The sequence below is a fragment of the Muscardinus avellanarius genome, assembly GCF_963383645.1.
Source record: "Muscardinus avellanarius genome assembly, chromosome: 1".
In the NCBI taxonomy this organism is placed as follows: Eukaryota; Metazoa; Chordata; class Mammalia; order Rodentia; family Gliridae; genus Muscardinus; species Muscardinus avellanarius.
In genome coordinates, this window is record NC_137786.1 from 158,115,531 (window position 1) to 158,136,984 (window position 21,454).

Sequence of the window (21,454 nt, forward strand, 5' to 3'; positions counted from 1 at the left end):
CCTTGTACTGTGTTTCAAACCCAGGACCTTGTGCATGCTAGGCAAGTGCTTTATCACTGAACTAGAGCCCCAGCACAATAGTTCCTTCTCCCAATTGTTGTGTCTAGTTTCTTCCTGCTTTTGTTCTCTCTAATGCTTTGAACTAGTTGTTCATGTATTATATATAATGTATATATATGATTTTTTTGAGATAGGTGTTCCTAAGTTGCTGAAAAGGCTGGCCTTGAACCTGTCACCCCAGTACTGGAAAGCTGAGACAGGAGGATTGCAGGTCTGCAGCCAGACTCAGCAACTTATCTAGGCCCTCAGCAACTTACTGAAACCCTACTTCGAGACTTGCAAACTTAAATCTGCAATCCTCCTATCTCAGCCTCCCAAATAATGGGATTCCAGCATGTGCCCCCACATCCAGCTACAGGGATACCTGAGGAGGAAGAGTGGTGCTGATTCCATCCTCCCTTCTTGAAACACTCCAGCTTTATAGACGCCTAAACCCAGGTTCCTGGACTCTGTCTCCTCTTTGTGGGAATGCTGTTTTAATTCTTTCCTGGACTTCAGAATTTCGAGGCTCATCTTTTACCAGAAAAGCTTTTGTGGAAATGTGTCACTGCTAGGTAGCTGTGCTGTCTGTCTGGCGTAGAACCCAGGTGAGTTGGGCATAACCATCTGTTCCTTCCCTCTTTCTCCTGCCAGGAGGAGCTGGCCTACAACAGAGCATAGAGCATGATTTTCAACCCCAAAAGCACAACAGGAAGACTTTAAAATACCCCAGAACAATGAGCTCAGAACCTCTGGGTGATGTTGCTGAGCAGTGGCCATCGTCTGGAGGTCCCCAGATAATCATCAGGATATGACCCAGGCGATAAGCAAAACTGATGAGGGGCTTGATGATCGATTCTCCTGGGATGAGGCGAATTGGAAACCCCCCTTCCTGCTCCTTCTGGGGCAGCATAAAGGAAAGTGCCAGGCTTAGGTTAAACAGGTGAAGGACTGAGTCCTTCTCTGCCACTTTCTGGCTACTTGACATTGGCTAAGTTGCTGAACATCTCTGATGTCCCATTTATTTAAAAGTAAAAGAAGCAAAATAATATCCAGCCTATCAGTGAGACTCAGTGAGATACCATATGTAAATGCGTACCTTATAAACATCAGGTCCCTTTCCTTTCGGCATCCTGCCCTGCTGACTTCGGCACTGCAATATGAGCTCTGGGCAGTTCTGGCTTGATTCTGAGTCAATTATCCTTAGTTGACTGTGGCTACATCAGCCCTGGATTTGCAGTCCTGGTTCTCAGATCTGGCATTCTGATTCCACCTTCTGAACTCTCCTCTCCAGACCCAGTTTCCATCACCTGTTTCTGTTGCTCAGTGCTAAGCCCCAAAGGACTGTTTTCTAAAAGTAGTTGGCCCCCAGGCTGCTGCAGGAGGTTTAGCACTAGGAGGGGGTGTGGCTAATTTTAGATTTGTCCTGGACTCACATTTGAGACAAGGCAAAGCCTGGCAGTCCAACCTGCCCCCTCCATACCTTTGGATTGGAGTTTGCAGAAGCCTGGGATATTTTTGCCACAGGGCTTGGGTATCTATTTCTCTAGGAGGATCAAGAAGGGGGATTTCCAATTCACCCTATTCCATGAGAATCAATCATCAATGCATGAAATTTAATGCATGAGACCATTCATTTCAAAATCCATTTGGATCTAAGCCCTGGGTGCTATGCTGCATTAGAGCAACCATAAGAGTTTTTTTTTAAAAAAATATATTAATACTCTTACCTAGCCAGGAACAGGCTGTTTTCCATCTATCCCAGGGACAGGCAGGAGTGTACAGGGCCAGGGACTGGAGCCACTGAAGGAAAAGAGCTGATAAAAGAAAAGATAGGAAAGGTTATTGATTTGTATTCAGAGAAACTATAAAAGGACAGGAGATGTAATTGTGAAGGAACAGTAGACCTCACTGAGAAAGGAAGGGACAGGACTACAGTTCTCAGGGCAGTCCTGGTGTAGAGGAGGTACTTAAGAGTGGTTTGCTGCATAAGTGAGGAATAAAAGGCTTCCAGTATGGGGAAGAAGACACACTGTGTGGCTACACAGGGAGCATCTTGTGCTTTGGAAAGAAGGGCCACCACTTAGAGAAAACTGGGTACCAAAGGGCTATCCAAAGGACCCACAGCATCAGATGGGATTTGTGTACTCTGGATTAAAAATGGAGAACCAATGGAAAATTAGCTTTTACATAATCAGGCCCATAAAATGAGGACACCTAAAAGGGAAGGAAAAGGGGTGGGCACCCCAGGATTAACAATTAAGACAGAGTAGAAGAGTGAAAAGAATATAGGCTTTGGAATGAGTCTAACTATTTTCTCCTTTCCAATAATTTGTATTAAAATAATAATTTGTATTGTGATCACACAATACAAGCTGTGTGATCATAGGCAAACTACTCTAAGCCAGTTTCCCCATACTTAAACTCCACATTCAGCAACAATTTATTGAGTATCTGCTACATGTGCCACACGCTTGGCTACTGTTCTGAACAATATAGACAAGGTTCTCACTGGATGCATCTAACCATCTGGTAGGGAGAAGAGAAAAGAGGGGAGGCCATGAGCAAGTGACAAGACACATGTGGACGGTGCTAAGTGCTGTGACAGAAGCAAACAAGAGTGAACAGCTAGGACATCTCCTGAGAAAAAGCACCATGAACAGGGACCCAGGTGGTGAGAAGGAACTGGCTCTGCAGAACACACCAGGCAGAGGGTCTAGCAAGTGCCAAAGTTTCAAACACCAAAGAGCTAGTCTGAAGAACACAAAGAGGTAGAGGTGGATGGAGGACAGAGAGCCAAGAGGAGATGAATCAAGATAGAGGCTGCCGGGGTCCAGCCCTAGCAAGAGTCGAGGTTCGTGTGTTGGTGAGAGAAGAGTCGAGGTCATGAGAGAGAAGACACTGACATATGAGACCAGATGGCAGCTTCTCAAACTTTATTTTGATGGAAGCTTCTCCAGCTTCTCTCTTATTATTTTTTTATTTTATTTTATTTTTAGGATTTGTTATAATCTTTATAGTCATGCAAACAGGAACTTCAAGGACAGAAAGTCTTTTACAGACTTCAGGACAGGGTTCCAGACATTTAAATAATCATAGAAAGTATGCTTTGTCTTATCACAAGGCCATCTTGAACTTAATCATATATATTGGCCCAAACTAAGGTCAGTTTGAACTTAATCTTTGGCCCAAACTTTATCCTTGGGGAAAAAATCTTTGTTGTCTGAGTCTCTCACAAGCCGCTGCCCATCAATTTTAGTTATAATGCTTAGACATAAAATTCCAGTTATACATATTGATCCAAATAATCCTAAAATAATTTTTTGAAGAAGAGAATGCTAGACATATTTTATGGAGGAGCTACACCTTTGTGGGTACCCTGACCGAGCTTTCTCAAGATCTGCATGAGATGCTGTAGCAAGAGGCAGAACCACCCTGGTCTACAGAAGGAGCTTACATTTCACAAGAGGAGAATAACTCCCGTTTCTTGTAGGGCAAGAACAGGCTGGGCAGGAGCTGCTGCTATGGTGGCCAAGAAGTGTTCATGGAATGGGTGCCACTGAGACACCAATCCTTAGAATGAAGCTCAGACATCAGCTGGAAGCAGAGTGGAACCCGGGCCAAAGAAAAAACACTCTAAATCTGGTCTAGAATAGAACGCTTTGGTTGATGAACATTTTTTTTTATCAGATGATACTTTATTGATATATTTTCCTCTGTATTTTATCTCGCTGAACATTCTCCTGTACCACTGTTGATATTATCTATGATGTCATGAGGGTGGCAACCATCAACATTACAGCCCACCGACTGGGCAGTCCCCAGGATCTCTTTGGCTAAAGATTGGTGTCGCATCTGTTGGGCAATGCTGACAATCTCATCAAAAGTGATATTTCCACTGTGTTTAATGTTTTTCTGCTTCTTCCTGTCTCTGGGTGGCTCCTTGAGGGCTTTAGTGATCAGGGCAGAGGCAGAAGGCATCACTTCAATCTGGTCTTGTCTGTTCTGAATGGTCAGCTTCGCTGTGATCCTCAGCACCTTCCACTCACTGGCATCACCAAACTTTTTTGGAGATGACCCAGGGGGCCGATCTTGGGGGCCAGGGCAGACGTGCCGCTGACCTTGCCACCGGTACACCTCAGGTACACAACATTGATTGGTTGGGGTCAAATTTGGGTGGCATGATGGAGGTGGCTGGTGTTGGATGAACCTGGATTTGGGACGACTGAAGAAAGCTGCACCTTGACCTCCTCTGACCTGAAAGCTGGTTGATGTGCTTTTGAAATCTGCTTCCATGAAGAAATGACCATTCCTACTAAAGCACTCAATTGTCAATTTTCTGATTAACTTAATGTGATTAAGATATGTCCTAGAAATCTAATCATCTATCCACCCACCTGTTTCCAGTCAGTTGTCTTAGTGTTTAATCAGACGTTTAATGAAAGGATTGTTAAGAACAATCTAAGCATTCTCTTTTCCTATAAAATATCCCTAACCCTTGGCCAGGCGTGGTGGCGCACACTTATAATCCCCGCACTTGGGAAGCAGAGATAGGAGGATCGTGCAGGTTCGAAGCCAGCTGTGCTGGCTTAAGAGACCCTGTTTCCAAATAAAAAAGGATAAAATAGGTCTGAGAGTGTAGCCCGGAGATAGAAGGGTTTCCAGGAACCCCAGTACCACCAAAATATATATATATCCCTAACCCAAAGTGAGTATTGAGATTAGATTACCAGGGACCTTGTCAATTGTAGCAAGATTTTAACAAAACATTGAGATGTGCTTTTTCCTGGATTTTCTGTAGGATTTCTGAGCTCAGTGGCCAGAGGCCTTGTGAAGTCTTTCTCAGTTTTTCTGTGGTTTTCATGATCCTTTAACCTTCTTTTTGTGAGTGTCCTTTCTCTGTAGCACATGTTCCTGAGAATTCCACTAACACCTAGTTCCCTAAAACCTTTAAGGGGTAAGAAATAAGAGAAAGAACAAGTTGATCATGTCTCCCACAAAAGATAATGTTGAAGTCCTAACAGTAGTACTTTGGAATGTGACTCTCTTTGGAGATGGTTTCTTTTAAAAGATAATCAAGGCAAAATAAGGTCATTAGGGTGGGACCTAATGAGACTAGTGTTCTAATTAAAGGGGAAATTTGGAGGCAGACACATGCACAGAACACCTTATGAAGATGAAGACAGAAATCAGTGTGGTCCCCCTACAAATCAACCAATGCCGAGGGTTATAAAGCACAGAGGTGGGAGACAACAATCCTTCCTTGTGGTCTTCAGGAGGAATCAGTCCCCCCCAACACCTTGACCTCACACTTCCAGCCTCCACAACTGTGGGACAATGCATCTCTCTGCTGGAACCCTTGGTTTGTGTTGCTTTGTTATGGCAGTCCTGGCAAAGGAATACAGCGCTTTCAAGGGAACACTGCTGCCGTGGCTTACATGTGTCCCTCAGAATCCGCGATTTGCAAGGTAATCCCCAGCAACAGTGTGGAGAGGTGGAAACTTCAATGGATCCTTAGCTCAGGAGCAGGTTTCTGATCCCAGGACTTCAGTGCTCTCCCTCCTCCTCCTCCTCCTCCTTCTCCTCCTCCTCCTCCTCCTTCATCCTCTATCTCTCTCTCTCTCTCTCTCTCTCTCTCTCTCTCCTTCTCTCACACATACACCACCCATGTCCTTCAGCTTCTCACCATGGAATCCTGCAGCAAGAAGGCTCTCGCCAGGCACACCCACCACCCAACCCTGAGGGTCTCCTTTCATCTAGTGACTTTAACCACCCAAAGGGACCAGGCAGAGACATCAAAAAGACAAACACAAGGGATTAAAATTCAGGAGCCTCTCTGTTGCTTCTTTTTGGCTCCTGGCTCTGTGCGACCTGGGAAGAGAAAGCTCTTTTGGGTTCTTGTCCTCTCCTTTTACTCCTGAGGTGGCTCTCACCTCGCACGCTTCCTAGAAGGGCGTGCCAACCCTGCTCCCACAGAGGTGGAATCTGTGAAGTCATTAGAGCAGAAACCTGGGCGTCCCTGGGTAGGGTTATATTGACATTGAGAAATACCTTGAAAGTCAGCATGAAAGGTGAAAATTACATAAAATTCAAAATGACATAGAAAGCCTTTTTATAAAGGTGTCACTTTGAAAGGTATCATTTTTCAGCAAGTCTAACATGAATAGTTTCAAACGGTACAGGAGTGAGACACAAGATGAGCCAGCGGTTCACAGGGAACTTGTTGGACAAACACTGTTCTGTCCCTTCTCATTCTAGAACCATGTTCAGTGTGGCAAGGGGCTCGCACTGAAGCTGGCCAAGGGGATGACAGAATCGTCTTTCCCATCTCAGAGTCAGTCTAGCATATGTTTTTGTAAAGGTGGTAAGAAGAAATACCCATGGTATTTAAATGGCTGTCCTACTCTCTAACTCCAAGCACATGGTTGAATTTGCTTCATAATGAGCCTTTACTGTATAATTCAGACAAATGTTCATTATCTTAAAATCTATTCAGAAATTCTCTTTCAGTGAAACCTTTTAGTGGAATTTTTAAAAAGAGGGACAACCTGTGTGATGGAGAACTAGTGTAATCCTAATAGTTGGAGGAGTGCAGGTTCCAGGTCTAGCTTAGTAACTTAATGAGGCCTGCAGCAACTTAGTAAGACCCTCTTTCAACGTACAAAAATAAAACAGGGCTGGGGGTGTAGCTCAGAGGTAGAACACCATTGGGTTAAATCCCCAGTACTACAAAGAAGAAAAATAAGGAGGAGGAGAAGGAGCAGAAGAAGAAGGAGGAGGAAAAGGAAGAAGCAATTAACTACTTTCAGATGTATTGGCTACCCTTAACTAATTTACAATAGTCTGAACCTTGAAGTCTCAAACAAATAAGGAAAATAGAAAATGTGACTTTAAACCATATATAGTGGCACAGACATGTAAAGACATGTAATTCCCGCTACCCAGGAGGCTAAGGCAAGAGAATCTTAAATTCCAGGCTTCCCTGGGCAATTTAGCAAAACCTTGTATCAAATTAAAAAGAAACAAAAAAAAAAAAAGAAGAAGTTTGAGGGTGTAGCTCAGCTCAGTGGTAAAATTTTCCTGGGTTCAATCCCAGTACCAAAAAACAAAAACAAACAAACAAACAAACAAACAAACAAAAACGAAAGATGGATTCAAACATGCTTGAAGGGAACTAGGCGCAGTGGTGCACACCCAGAATCTCAATACTAGGGAGGTGGTGGAGACAGAAGGATTGCAGATTCGAGGTCAGCCTCAGCAACTCAGTAAGACCCTATTTCAAAATAAAAAAATAAAAAGAGCTGGGAGTGTAGCTCAGAAATAGAATGCCCCTGCATTCAATCCCTGGTACAGAAAGTTAAAAAAAAAAAAAATTAGTTGAGAGCTGGGCATGGTGGCACACCCTTGTAATCCCAGCATTTGGGAGGCTGAGATAGGAAGATCCAGGTTCGCAGACAGCCTCAGCTACTTAGTGAGGCCCTCTGCAACTCAGTAAGACCCTGTTTCAAAATAAAGAATAAAAGCCGGGCGTGATGGCACATGCTTGTAATCCCCGCGCTTGGGAGGCAGAGACAAGAGGATCGCGCAGGTTCGAAGCCAGCCATGCTGGTTTAAGAGACCCTGTTTCTAAATAAAAATATAAAATAGGTCTGGGAGTGTAGCCCGGAAGTAGAAGGGTTCCATCCCCAGTACCACCAAAATAAATAAATAAATAAATAAATAAATAAATAAATAAATAAAATAGCCGGGCGTGGTGGCACACGCTTGTAATCCCAGTATTTGGGAGGCTGAGACCAGAGGATTGCGATTCATGAACAGTCTCACCTATGTAGTGAGGCCCTCTGCAACTCAGTGAAACCCGGTTTCAAAATAAAGAATAAAAAATAGGGCAGGAGGTGTAGCTCGGAGGTCAAATGCCCCTGGGTTCCACCCCTAGACCCGCAAAAGAAAAAGAATAAAAAATAGGACTGGGGGTGCAGCTCGGAGATAGAATGCCCCTGGGTTCCATCCCTAGTACCGCAAAAAAAAAAAATAATAATAATAATAAAATAAAATAAAAATAGTTGAGGGCATTAGAGAATTACCGTGGGAAGCAGAACTTGAGGGGCTCAGCAGGTTGTCTGAAGGAGAAGGAAGCCCATGGGGATGAGCTTCACATTTTATGTTGCTTTTCCCCCTCAAGAAATTTGCCAGCTCACAATTAGCATACTATGAGCGACTAAGCTGCCAAGCAGAAAGTGGTGGCAAAGTAGAACTTTTGGCATAAATGAAGTTTGTGAGGTCAGGAAAAGAGAGATCAAAAGAGAAAGGAGCCTGTGGAGGCAAGGGGGATAGTATGAGATCCTTTTCTCCGTAAAGCATTTGTCTATAGACAAGCAGCTGATAAATCAGCAAGAGGCTGAGAACTTGAGCAGAGCTTTAGCAGTCTCCCCACGCTGAGCAGGAGGGAATCAGGGGAACCGCTAGGCTCCTGCTGCCATTTCAAGAGTTGTGCCCTTGAAACATGGGCAAATTAGTAGCAGCATCACAAAGGCTGAATTGCAGCCTCAAATCAGTCCAATCTCCATCAGACTGCCTCAGAGAAATAATTTGGTTGCAAACTCCCTGTGGGCTGCTGTGGCCATCTGACCTCTGGTCACAAAGTTCAGCAGAAGCTCTAAACTGTCTCAAGACAACAGCCCTCTCAGCATCTCTAGAAGAGCCGGCACCCTCGTGAGACTTTCAGATAGACCTGTCCATACGTCAGGTGCCACTCTGAGGGTGGGACACAAAGAGGTGTTTTGATGCAGTCCTCTGTTCTTGCGGGACTCAGTAGCTACAGGAGAGATGGACAAGCAAGTAGCTGATGGTAGCTGTGAGTGCTGAGCGCTATGGACAAGTTCAAAGCACATCCTGGGAGATTAGTTCAGGGGCTGTCGGGTGGGCATAGGGGAAGGCACAGTGGACTTCCCAGAGAAAAGGACTCCTTGGCCTAACCTGAAGAGCTGGTAGGCCTTTCCCAAGAGAAGAAGGGGAGAGGTATCAAAGCAGAACGTGGCTTATCTAGCAACTGGCAGACAATTCTGTTTGAACAATGTGTAAAGTGCCACATTGGGGAAGCCAGGGGGGAAAGCTGGAGAGACAGGAACCTGAATTCAAGGGGCCTCTGGGCGGGAGGTTAGGGCGAACCTCAAGCCATGCTCAGCAGTTGCAACAGGCTAGTTGAAAGGGCACATTGGTCTACAGCACAGCTGCCCAGGACCACACCATTTTATTCCTTTTGGAAACACTGGTTATCTCAAGTGATAAACTTTAATTGTCAGGCGTGCCTTGTCTTTGATGTATAAAACAACTGATGAGGGCCAGGCTTGCGCTTGTAATCCCCCGTGCTTGGAAGGCGGAGACAGTGCGCCACCATGACCAGCTTCAAAATCTTGTTATTAAGCTTTTCTAGGAGATTATGTTTAGATTTGAACTTCAGGCTGCTTTGAACTGATTCACAAACCCACTCAGACTGGTATGACTTATAAAGACGGCTTCATAAGCTACCAAATTAATTGGTATTTCTAGGTTCCCTTACACTGGGTGCCTTACATGCTGTTTGGACAGAACCTGTCCCAGTGGTAAAGGATGGCCCAACTCTGTGAATGAAACCTCAGGGCAAAGGCCACCTCTTTAGCCTCTGTAAAGCTGAGAAGTGTGGGGAGCCATTAAGGTTTTCCCCTAAAAGAATATTTCTGACTCAGCTGATTGTCCTTCGCCCAGAGTCAACAAGATTTTGGGTCATGGAAACTGCAAAGTAAAAGGTCTGAGAAAAGATCAGGTGGTGATGGCACGAGGGTATTGACTGACCTGCCTGTGATGTATGTGTTTTGGATCTGTCTTTATTGTGTTCAGGTGGTGATTGACCTGAACCTGTATAAAAGCTTCAAGGGAAATGAACCCAGGGTGGGCCCAGTAGAGATTAGCAACCCTTCTGTGCTTCAAGAAAAGTAAATTAAAATTCTTAGAATTAAATTCTTAAGAATCGAATTCTTTCATCCTCACTCCTCTCTTCGGAACCCGTACTTTTGCCGGCCCGCTCCGGCAGAGAAGCATCAGTTTTTTGTCGTGTGTGTGTGTGTGTGTGTGTGTGTGTGTGTGTGTGTTACTGGAGATGGAACCCAGGGGCATCCTACCTCTGAGTTATACCTCCAGCTCTATTTTTTATTGTTTATTTTGAAACAGGGTCTCACTAAGTTGGGAGGGGCCTCACTAGGTAGCTGAGGCTGTCTGCAAACCAGGATTCTCCTGTCTCAGCCTCCCAAGTACTGGGATTACAAGTGTGCGCCACCACGCCTGGCTCAGTGCCGGGTCTTCTTGGATTTGTAGTGACTCTGCCAAGGAATTGAACTGATGCTAAGAATCAATTAGTGTCAGCTGGGAGTGCAGGTGTTATTCCTGGGAAGGTGAATCATCCAGACCAGAGAATTCTGATTAGACTTTCTGCTTAGCTGTTGATAGAAGTGGGCAGGGAACTAATTACAGGTGGAGCTTCCACCACATCTCTCTTCCTCCAGAGAGAGGCCATGGACATGCTTAGGGTATATCTCTCTGGGAATTAAGCAGCCCCATTCACTCCCTAGCCCTAAAAATGTCATCCAGGGACATTTTAATAAGCTCATCCCCTTCACCCTTATGGCTTATTTTCTGCAAGTTGTCTCCAGATTCCATGTGGATTCATTCCCTGGGTCTCTTGGTTCAAACCAGACAATGTATTAATGTGATAATAATCATCAGCATAATTTACAAAATGCTTTTCCTTGGATGATCTCATTGCTCTCCACCACAGGCCTGTGGGATAGGCGGGGAAAGTATTATTATTCCCTTGTTTTACAGCCCAAAAAACTGAGGACAGAGCTGAGAAGAGAAGCTGGTTAGTGGCTGCACCTGGGCTACTGCTGACATCTCTGGATCCTTTCAGAAACAAGTGTGCAGGAAGGTGGGCACGCTGGCTCCTGGATGATTCTTAGGGGGCTCAGGAGTTGCTTGTGTGAGAGGCAGCAGGGGCTAAGAGGCAGTGCTGGGGGTGGGGGGATAGGGGTTGCTTGGAAAGGGAGGAATTCTGAACCTTTTCCTCCCTTTGGTGCCTAGGGCTGATTTTAAGAGCTGCATGGGACCTGCCTGAATCTGTCTATACATGCTTACCCCAGTTTCTTCTGCAGGATGGAAGGCCACGGATCTTCACTCATAACTGCCGGAACAGGTCTAGACCACTCCCAGTTAGGCTGAAAGAGAAACAAAGGCTGGAAATGACTACCTCCCTGTTTTTCTTGCCCTTAGGAGCTTTGCACATTGTGTTGGGATAGAATCTAATGCACGTGGGCACACTGAAGCAGGCTCTCACTCCCAGCCTGTGCACGTTCCTCTGTGTAGAGCTTATCCATCCTCTGAAAGGCTCATGGTCCTGTCTGTCAGCTGCGTGCCCTCCTGGGCCCTTGCATCTCTTTGTGGGGTCTATGTCTCTATCAAAGCCAGATCTCAAGAGGAATTAAGCTCCATGCCCCTGAGCCTGTCTCTTCATGTTCCCAGCATTCCAGCAAATGAAAAGAGGGCAGGCAGGAGAGGAACAAGGGCCCTGGTCACTTGCTTTACCCTGGTCCATACGGGGTAGCAATACAGTTAGAGGTTTTGGAAATCTGGCATGAATCCAGTCCTGTGATCTTGAGCAAGTTCTTCCACATTTTTGAGCTTGGTTTCCTGAGCTATAGAATGGGAATATTAACACCTGCCCTGTCTGACTCATATAGGTGTTACAAAGATCACATAAGATAATGCCAGGTGAGGTGCCTTATTGTAAGCCCAGGACAGCCTTGTAGCTGGCACTTGATCTGTTGGTAGTTCTGATCAGGAGAACTGCACTCCCAGGCTTGATTTTGGCATGGACCGTGTGAGAAGCAGAAATGAAACAGTAGGTTGGTGGCCTCTGCTCAGGGAAACGGGCAATACAGAATATCTGGGGCCTCAAGACACAGAAAACTTCTCCTTGGATAATTTTTACTTTTCTCTGTGCCATGAGCCCTCACACTAATGGCTTTCACATTTTTTTTTAACTCTTGCTAGTCTTCATACTAGTTCTGAGAGGAGAAATCTTTCCAGCTGGGGCTGCAGGGGAATTAAACCTCATGTCTCCTGAGGGCCACGCTTGCACCCTGTGCCCATGTCAGCTACCCTGATGGGGAGAAAAATTTTGATATAGGGGTAGAGAAAGTGTGAGATTATTTTGGAGAATGGGCCACTTCAGAAAGGGTAGACAGAGTGAGCAGACCTGGCTGTGTTGACACACACTTGTAATTCCAGCATTCGGGAGGCTGAGACTGGAGGATCGTGATTCGCGGACAGGCCCTCCGCAACTTAGACTCTGTTTCAAAATAAAGAAAAGTAAAAAAAAAAAAAAAAAAAAAAAAAGGACAGAGGGTGTAGCTTGGAGGTCAAATGCCCTCCAGTTCCATCTCCAGACCTGCTTAAAAAAAATTGCTTTTGTGTGTGTGTGTGGTACTAGGGATGAAACTCAGGGGCATTCTACCTCCAAGCTATACCCCCAGCTCTACTTTTTTATTCTTTATTTTGAAGCAGGGTCTCCCTGAGTTGCAAAGGGCCTCACTAAGTAGCTGAGGCTGTCTGCCTATTTTCTAAATATCAGTCTTCTTCCTTCTGTTGCTCAGACCCTGAGGTGTTCTTCAGAAAGCAATTCTTTGATCCACTCCTGTTTTGTTTTTTTTCTTGTTTTGTTTTTAGCACTCAGGATCAAACCCAAGTGTATTCCACCTTGAAGTTCCACTCCCAGCCCTTTTTATTTTTCATTTTGAAGCAGGGCCTCACTAAGTTCTGAGGATCTCACTAAGTTTCTGAGACTGACTTGGAACCTGGGATCCTCCTGTCTGTCTCCGGCTCCCAAGTACTGTATTCCCAAGTACAGGCATGTGCCACCACATCCAGCTATTTTAACTTTCATTTACTAGGTAAGTACACATGAAACATGTCCTCTGAAACAGACTACAGACACACAGATGAGTATAACCCCCAAAACTTCATAGCATAGCTGGGCACAGTAGAGGCCAAGGAGGGGTAGAATTGGTTCTATGACAGAGATCAGTGTGGGAAATGCCTGAGTCACATCTTAAAATGTGCAGGCATTCCATAGGTGGATAGGCTGGTGGAACTGGGGAGAGTGGAGTGCCCAGGACAAAGGACTCTACGGCAAGATATGTCCATGTGTATATCGTCTACAGTGGTGCCACCCAAACTGCAGATCTACAGTGAGAGAATTTGCCTCATCAGTACTTCCACCAATGGAAAGTCATCCTATAGTGGGGATAGGGGTGGAGCTGACCCTTGAACTAAAGTGTGTTCAGTGACCATCGATTTACATTTGGGCATAAGTCCCTGTATGGGATTCATAACAAATGGCTTATGGTCACACAGCTGGACTCTGGACCACACCACTGCTTTACAGTTGTGTTGGTCAGCGTCCTGTGACTGTAACAAAATACCTGAGATAATTAGCCAGTAATTATCAACCGTCGATTGTGGCTTTCAATTTTAGGGGTTCCAGTCCATGACTGGGCAGAGCTTTTGTTTCGGGCCCCTGGCGGGCGTGGCAGATGGGGAATGGCAGGTGGCACTGATGGAGCAAGCTGCCCACCTGCTCCATGAGACCAGGAAGTAAAAGAGAGAAAGGAAGAGGGTGGGGCTCCAACATCTTCTTCAAAGGCTTGTCCCCAAAGGCCTAAGGGCCTCTGCTAGTCCCCACCTCCTAAAGGTTTTACCAGTAACACTTTTCTGGGGACCAAGACTTTAACACAGGGAAACATTCAACATCCAGAGCAGAGCAACCATTTACCAAATGCTCTCCTACAGGTTCATGCTCTTTTGCCCCTCAAAAGTCCTCTGAGGTTTTCTGGGCAGGTATCTTACAGGCTGGAGCTTGATAAGCAGGGAGTTTAAGGTTTGCGTCACACAGCGGGCGAGCGGTGAGCGGAGGTGAAGTCGGGAGCCCACTCCCAGCCCTTTCCTCCTCTCGCTCATCAGTGGCTTCTAATAGAAAGCAAGGCTGTGTGGAAAAACCCTGCAGGCTCCTGAGGTGACTTCGTGGCCAGTATGTCCCTGGCAGCAAGTGTCTGAGACAGAGTGTGGTCTACGTGGGTCTCATGTGTGACCTCCCATGGCATTTCACATGTCCCTCCATGTCCTATCACTGGCACATCACACACAGAGCCAGGATGACTGTCTCTTTCACGCCGGAGCCACTCCTGCCTGCCATCCCAGGGGCCCTCTGCTTGACATTTCACTATTTAGAACGGTTTGGCATTGAGCACAGGCACGGAGATTGCCTCATTTGTTCACAGATAGAGCAGGCACCTACTCAAAACAGGTTTAACTTTTCACAAATGCCATCCTAGGGTGTGTTGTGCTTATCCCGGCGGGCCGGGGTCGGGGTGGGGGGATGCGCTGAGCTGTCCTGTCCATTCTGTTGGAACACAACTCTCCCTGTGTCAGCCCCTTTTTTCCCCCCCCCTCCTTTGAACAAGCCACGAGCAAGTGAAGAAAGTAGCTATAGGAAAGATCACACAGCCAGGAAAAGAGAGCCCCCAGGCCTCGGAACATTGATCTTCAGGTATTATCTGGCCGTTCCTCTAAGCAGGCAAGCTAATGGAGAAAGCTCAAGCAGCCCAGGTCTGCAACTTTCACTTATTACCATTTTATGAAGCTGGAGTGAGCTGCAAATGGCCCGGGGCGCCAACACCTGGCCTGCTGGACCACAGCCATACAGTCCATCAATGTCCTGGTGGGGCTCCTGCCTGCAAAGGGGCTGAGCCAGGGCTCCTCAGACCTGTGGGCTCTCAGCTGAGAAGCATTCTGGGTCTGTTAGAAGCTGAGCGTTGGGAAAGACACAGTAAACCTACAGTGCTCGGCAGTCTACAGAAAACCGCTGGGATATTTCCACATGTGTCTTTCCCTCATCTTGGCCTGGATTCTCATATTCTGAAATAAGAGCTTGCTAGAGAAGGGGAAAGAGCACTGGATGATAGTCAGGAGGCTTTCCTGGCTCAGTACCAATTCTCCACTCACCCAGGGCAAGTCTCTCTGGGCCTGTTTTCCGCCATATAAGATGGAGCACAGTTCACTTTTGGAGCTGTCCCAGGAATGGGAGACAGTCCCAACCAATGCCTAAGGTCCTTGGGGAAGCATCAGACAGACTCCAGCTGGCCGTCTTCCTAACCACAGTGCGGCCATATCATTTACCTCTCTACTCATCCATCAGCCACATGTACTGTGTGATTTGTCCCCCTCTCCCCCTTTTATTTAGACAACTATGGGAGGACTTCCTATGCCGAGGAATTTCTATCTTCATTTAACTGTGAACATGTTGAAATCAGGGTCCTCATCTTACCGAAATTCACAGAACCTAAGTGTCTGTTGAATGAATGATTGAAATTTTCCCCAACGGAGCCCCCATGACTTCAAAAGGTATTTTATTTTTAATGAGTCCTTATATTAAGCTTCCTATGCACCAGAAGCACTATATTAACTATAAGTACCAAACTGTATTCACTCATTTAGTAGGTACTGTTGTTGTATCTGCTTTCTATATTAAAGCCTGTGTCTGGTAATTCAATAGTTGGATCTCCTTGGTCTGTTTCTCTTCTCTATTTTTTTCCCCCTGATTTTGACCCTTTGCTCTTGATTCCTGATGATTGTGTTAGAAAAATGGTAGAAATATTTTAAGGTTCTGAATGCTGTTACTTTTGCCAGAGAGGATTCACTTCTACTTCTCAGAGGGATTGGGACAGGGGCAGATAGGGGTAATCGATTTTAGAACTGAGCCGATTCAAAGCTGCACTTTAGCATCTGTGAGGACTGGCCCATTTCCAATTCATCTTTGCTTCCAGGAATTTGTCTGTCAGTGTTCCTCTACCCTGGTGAGCTCTAGTTCCATCTGCTGCCTTCTTCAGCATCAATGGCTACTGAGGGCTCTGCTGGGATGTTCAGCTCCTCAGTCTCCAGCTGCTGCTTAGAAGTCAGAAAATAACTTAAGTTGGAAAAGTGGCTCCAAATGCCAGGCTAACCTCTCTATTTTCTTTTTTTGGGATTTGGAACACTCAAGTCCCCACTGACTTGTTCCTGCCAATACCCTTAAAATGTGTACATATACTATGTTTAAGAATGCATATATTTTGTACCAGTATTGGGAACGGCCTAGGAAGATTTGGGAAAGCTCTGATTATTAATATATTTCAAAAGAAGATGATTTATATTTCAAAAATAGTTGTATCAAAATGGCAGCAGACATGGGTGAGGGGCAGATCTGTGCAAGGACTTGATCTCTGTCTAAAACAGGCAGTTATTCCAATGTAAATTAACCTAGCTCAAAATAATTACCAAGTCAATAGAGGAGAGCTAGGACTTCTGCTTTCTAAAGAGATCTACATGATGATCTTGGGAGGATAGGGCAGGGTTTGACCTTGCCCTTCAGGAAAGGAGACTCCTTGCCACACCTGGTTGGGGGAGGTACCTTTCAGGGTTAAGGGAAGGTACCTTACAGGGACGTTCACTACGTCAGAGTCACACAAACAAGATGGAGGTCATGGGTATAAAAGGCTGAGTCCACGTGTAAGCCCTTTGGTGTACTCATTAGAGTCGTCCCTCCATGCCAGGCTAGTATGGAGCTGTTTCTGTTCTCTGTATTTCCATCTTTTAATAAACTTCTTTAAATCTTCATCAAGAGTTCGGGCTAATGTGTATTTATACTTAGCTCAGAACAAGAATCTGCGGGTTTTCTCTGTTTTCCTGTTTGTGTGGTTGTGGTGGGGGGAATTACTTCTCCCCTCACACACCAAACACATTTCAACCGCAACATATTTATTTAAGAATATATATGTATGTGTGTACTATACACACATACATATATGTGTACACACATTGCACACACAGTTGTGCTTTTACACATCTCAATAACAGGGTTATTCTAGTGTAATCTAGACCATGAGAGTTGGGAAATAAAATGCATATTCTCATTTTGTAGATGAAGAAACTGAGGCATAGGAATGTTGACTAACTTGCCCAGTTCCTGTGTTTAACTGAGACATTTACTCATTTATTCAAAAAATATTTACCAAGCACCATTCATGTATTAGATATCGCCTTGGGCACAGTAGATACACCAACTAATAAGACAGTGCTTGTCTTCCAGGTTCTCAGGGTCAGGTGGAAGTCACTCATAATTCAGTATAGTCAGTACAATGACAGGTGCTCACAGGAGCTCGGGCGAGGGAGCCAGCCTGGGTTCATCACACTGACCTGGGCTTCTCCCTCGACATAAACGTCTCCCAAAACATGATGAATTTCCTAAAGCTGGAGTCTGTGACTTATTCATTTCTTCATCCTCAGAGTCTAGTACAGTGCCTGGAACAAGGCAGGCACTTGATAAATAACCTGTTGAACTGAGGGGCATTCATTCCAAATAAAGAAGAAGGAAATGAAGATAAGATGAAGGTCATAGGATAATGGAATTCCTGGTCCACCCATTCTACCAGCCTCTCGCTGAGGGAATGTGCTAGTCACCTCCCTTGTCTACGGCTCAGTTTTCTCATCTGCTGATTGGGGAGTTGGACTAACTAATGTTACTGTCACTCACCTATATCTCTGTAGGTGAGTGACCGCACAGCCTATTCTATGGGTCCCCAGGTTTCCTCTCGAAGCTGCAGTTCTGGGTCAGATGGCCTGTGGTCTGTCAGACAGAACCAGGGCACAGTCTTCTATTTTTTCCCATGGAAAAGTTTAGGCTGAAAGTTTTTCTCGAGCTCATTGGACAAATGTGAGAAGTCTTCTTGTGTGGACAAGAGCGCAGAGAAGCATTTGCTGGGTCCGCTTCACCCCGGGCCTGGCTTCTGGCAGCCAGCTTTGTCTCTCACTTTTCCCAGCCCAGAGCTTACTTTTCTGTTTGAGAAAGCAGTGCTGTCTCTATGGCAAACACAATGCTTAGGCAGGAAGCCAGTTCCCTCTCCTGGTTGGGCTAAGTGGCATCTCTCCATCTCCCTGGTGTAACAGATTGGGAGAGTATGGTTGTGGGGAAACTGTTCCTGAAGACCACTGTTAGAGTCCCGGACACACGTTCCCTCAAACCACAACAAAACCCAAAACGACCAAAAATAGAAAAAAAACCGCGGATTCTTGTCCTGAGCTAAGAATAAATAGGCATAGCTTGGACAGTTGCTGAAGATTTAAAGAGGTTTATTAAAAAGATAAATACAGAAAATAGTTACAGCCCCATGCCAAAATGGCATGGGGGGTGAGGGTGGCCCGGGCCAACTCACCAACCCCCCCAAGATACAGCACGTGGACCGGACTTTTTATACCCATGACCTCCATCTTGTTTGCATAATTCTGACATAGTGAATGTCCCTATAAGGTACCTCCCCTTACCCTGTAAGGTACCTCCCCCAGTAAGGTGTGGCAAGGTGTCTCCTTTCATGGAGGTCGACCCCTCCTACCTAGCTTATCTAATTATGTAGATCTGTCTTTAGACAGAGAAAGGCCTAGTTCTCCTCTCCTATCGACTTGTTAATTACTTTTATCTATGTTAATTTACATTGGAATAGTTGCCTGCTTTTAGCAGAAACCAAGTCCTTGCACAGATTTGCCTCTCACCCAATTTTTGAAATATATTAATAATCATAGCTTTCTCAAATCTTCCTAGGCCATTCCCAATACTGTTACACCTGGGATCTGGACATTTTCACAAAGGCATCTGCAGAAACAAGTGGACACAGACTCACACTCAGCTGATTAGGAGATGGCCCTGTACCCCTCTTCCCAGGGAGAGCATCTGCCTCCCAAAGGCTCTGTGGAAGCAGGGGGTGTGGGCAACAGCCAGCTAGCCTCTTATAAATAAAACATTGGGCCAGACAAGGCCATGGCTCTCCTGAGACCACACAGTGGATTTGCAGGGTAGGGCATAGAGTTGAATGTCATTGTGAGACACCTCCTGTGGTCTCTTGGGCTGGGAGTTCCTCTGGATTCCCTCTTCTCTCCCTCCCTGCATTCCTTCCTTCCTTCCTTCTTTCCTTCCTGTCCCATCTTTCCTCACTTCCTCTCTCCCTCTCTTCCTTTCTTCTGCACTAGAGATTGAGCCCAGGGGTACTCTGCCACTGAGCTACATCCCCAGCCCTTTTCATATTTTGAGACAGGGTTTCACTAAGTTGCCCAGGTTGGCCTGGAACTTACAGTCCTCACAAGTACTGGAATTATAGGCATGAGCCACCGTGCCCAACTTAGATTGCTTTATTTATTTATCTATTTATTTATTTAATACTAGGGATTGACCCTAAAGATATTCTACTTGCAACCTAAGCTAAACCCCCAGCCCTTTACATTTTTATTGTGAAATGGGGTCTTGCTAAATTGCTAAGGGTCTCCCTAAGTTGCTAATCCTTGTTACGGAATGAGAGGATGTGGTTGTGGGGAAACTGTTCCCCGGGGACCCCTGTTAGGGTCCCGGACACAATTTCCTTCAAACCACAACAAAACCCAAAATGACCAAAATCAGAAAAAAACCGAGGGTTCTTGTCCTAAGCTAAGAATAAATATGCATAGCTTGGACAGTGGCTGAAGATTTAAAGATGTTTATTAAAAGATAGAAATACAGAGGATAGGTACAGCTCCATACCAGACTGGCATGGAGGGGTGACTCGAATAAATACACCAAAGGGCTCACATGTTGACCAGACTTTTTATACCCATGACCTCCATCTTGTTCACGTGATTCTGACATAGTGAATGTCCCTGTAAGGTACCTCCCCTTACCCTGTAAGGTACCTCCCCCAGTAAGGTGTGGCAAGGTGTCTCATTTCATGAAGGTCGACCCCTCCTACCATCTTAGCTGGCTTATCTAATCATGTAGATCTGTTTTTCGATAGAGAAAGGCCTAGTTCTCCTCTCCTATTGACTTGTCAATTACTTTTAGCTATGTTAATTTACATTGGATAGTTGCCTGCTTTTAGGCAGAAACCAAGTCCTTGCACAGATTTGCCCTTCACCCAATTTTTTAAATATATTAATAATCATAGCTTTCTCAAATCTTCCTAGGCCATTCCCAATACTGGTACAATGCTGGCCTTGAACCTGTGACCTTCCTGCTTCAGCCTCAAAAGTACAGGGATTCCAGGCGTGGGCCACCTTGTCTGGCTTGGATTACATTCCTGAATCTGACTTCCAGTTCCCTCCTATCTCAAGGCCCTGCCAGTGGCCCTGCATTCTCTGCCTGAGTTCCCACCCAGGACACTGCAGTCCATGGGGGAAGCTTTGGGCCAGCCCGGCATTTGCAAACACGTGACTCCAGAGGTGGAAGGAGGGGGAGGGGCCAATCCAAACTGTTTTTGTGGATTATGCAGTTACTGACCTAGATTCCAGACTGGCAGGAAAAGAGAGCCAGAACTGCCGCGAGTAACACCTACACAATGGAGAAGGCGCTCAGGAGATGAAATGCCCGACTAGGGTCTTTGAAAATGTTGTCTGTTTTAATTGGATGCGTCTCTTCAGAACTGGCTGGTGGCAGGCCGTCGCAGGCTCCTTTTAATCAGTGGAATTCACATTTCCCCGCTGTGGCTGTGGCTTCACACACAAGAAAGAGCAAGGGGGCAGGGACCCAGGGGGGCTGATGTGATTCCAATTTGAAGTATGGTAATTTGGGAGAAGACTCCTTGAGTGGAATGCTGCAATGAATGAATTTTGTGAAGGAGAAAGAAACACTGTGTTTGAAGCAGGAGCCCAGGTCATCTGGGCATCCTCTTGATTTTACGGAGTGTGCGTGAGAGTCCCTTTCCACAGTTTCCAGTAACACGGTGCACTTTCTCCAGCCCCTGGAGGAGTGCACCAGGGGTCAGAAGAGGAAAGAATGGGGAATGTGGCCAGGGGTGGGGAGAACGGAGCAGGAGCCAGAATAGCCACAGACCTGGGACCTCATGCCAGGGGTCAAGAGAGAATCTCGCCCTGCATGGTGGCACACGCTTGTAATCTCAGGATTCCAGAGATGGAGACCAGAGGATCGCGGTTTGAGTATAGCTTTAGCTACTTAGCGAGGCCCTTCGCAACTTAGTGCAACCCTGTTTCAAAAACTAAAAGGACTTAAAAATAGGGCTGAGGGTGTAGCTTGGAGGTACAATGCCCCTGGGTTCCATCCCCAACACTGAAAAAAAAAAAAAAAAAAAAAGACAGACAGTCTATAATGAGCCAAGGGTTGTCTCCAATATTTTTGTTTTCTGTAGTACTGAGAATCGAACCTAGGAGTGTTCTATCTCCAAGCTACACATCCAGCCCTATTTTATTTTTTGAAACAGTCTCACTAAGTGTCTGAGGACTTCACTAAATTGCTGAGGCTAGCCTTGAACCTGCAATC

General features: G+C 45.7%; 1 pseudogene across 1 annotated transcript; it reads right to left on the reverse strand.

Moving 5' to 3' along the window:
• Positions 1-576: 576 nt before the first annotated feature.
• Positions 577-4,222, reverse strand: LOC308258441 (large ribosomal subunit protein uL11-like; annotated as a pseudogene). Its single transcript has 4 exons — positions 3,789-4,222; positions 1,139-1,227; positions 790-940; positions 577-704 (listed from the first exon to the last, which is right to left on the reverse strand). The product of its transcript is annotated as a large ribosomal subunit protein uL11-like (transcript).
• Between the last annotated feature and the right edge of the window lie 17,232 nt (positions 4,223-21,454).